This window comes from Heterodontus francisci, unplaced genomic scaffold (assembly GCF_036365525.1).
Source record: "Heterodontus francisci isolate sHetFra1 unplaced genomic scaffold, sHetFra1.hap1 HAP1_SCAFFOLD_278, whole genome shotgun sequence".
Classification (NCBI taxonomy): Eukaryota; Metazoa; Chordata; class Chondrichthyes; order Heterodontiformes; family Heterodontidae; genus Heterodontus; species Heterodontus francisci.
The window spans coordinates 188,880-190,102 of record NW_027141343.1 but is presented as its reverse complement, the minus strand read 5'-3'; the positions used below and the strand labels follow the sequence as shown (position 1 = coordinate 190,102).

The 1,223-nt window shown below is 49.7% G+C and overlaps 1 non-coding gene across 1 annotated transcript; it reads right to left on the bottom strand.

Annotated features, from left to right (window-relative positions):
* Positions 1 to 688: 688 nt before the first annotated feature.
* trnal-uag (transfer RNA leucine (anticodon UAG)) lies at positions 689 to 772 on the bottom strand. The gene has a single exon. It is a non-coding gene; the product is annotated as a tRNA-Leu (tRNA).
* Between the last annotated feature and the right edge of the window lie 451 nt (positions 773 to 1,223).

Sequence of the window (1,223 nt, the reverse complement as noted above, 5' to 3'; positions counted from 1 at the left end):
ACGCCATAGTACAACGACAGTAACCACACAGAATCTGCTTCAAACACTCCTGCACATTTTATCTGTTCTGACTGTCAACACCTCCAGCTCTTTTGTTTAAGTGGAACCCATCAGGTTTGTATCGGCTCCTTCTATTCTGAAAGCTGTCGCACTGGTTCAGGGAATTCAGCCCTGTTTCTCTACTCTAAAGGCTCAGCCATGCTTGATCTGCGTGGTATTTCGCTTTTATTGCAACGTTACAAGACCTCCAATCCTCTGGAAAACGATGGTCAGACCTCCCACTAATTCTTCCCTGGCTTCTTTCAACAGCCTGGGGTACATTTCATCTGTTCCTGGTGATTTATCCACATTCAAGGATGCTCATTCCATTAAGACTTCCTCTCTCCTTAAGTTATCACGTCCAATACTTCACACTCCTCCTCCTTCATAACAATATCTGCATCACCCTCTCATTTGAGAAGACAGTAATGTATTCATTAAGGATATTGGCAACATCTTCCAACCCGATACAAAGGTTATATTTTTGATCTTTTCTGTGCCCTGCTGTTTGCTCAGTTGCCTCTTGCTCGAATGTTTTGATGCAACATCTTTGGGTCCATTGTTATTTTGTTTGTCTATGTTCTTTCCTGCTCTTTCTTTGTTCTTCACCGCTGCTCCCAAACGCCTCCAGTGCAGTCAAAACGCAACGTGGCAGAAGTGGGATTTGAACCCACGCCTCCAATGGAGACTGCGACCTAAACACAGCGCCTTAGACCGCTCGGCCATCCTGACCGCCTGCCGGATATTATCAATGCTAAGGAAATTATTCATTCTTTGTGAAAGTATTTGTGAGATTGTGGAAATGTCTGGAAGAGGAAAGACCAGCGGGAAAGCTCGGGCCAAGGCCAAGTCTCACTCCTCCCGGGCTGGACTGCAGTTCCCGGTGGGCCGTGTTCATAGGCTCCTGAGAAAGTGCAACTATGCTGAGCGTGTGGGTGCCGGAGACCCGGTCTATCTGGCTGCTGTGCTCGAGGATCTGACCGCTGAAATCCTCGAGCTGGCCGGCAACGCGGCCCGGGACAACAAGAAGACCCGCATCATCCCCAGACACCTGCAACTGCCCGTCCGCAACGACGAGGAGCTCAACAAGCTGCTGGGAGGGGTGACCATCGCTCAGGGCGGGGTGCTGCCTAATATCCAGGCCTTGCTGCTGCCCAAGAAAACCAGCGCTCAGAGCTCCCAGA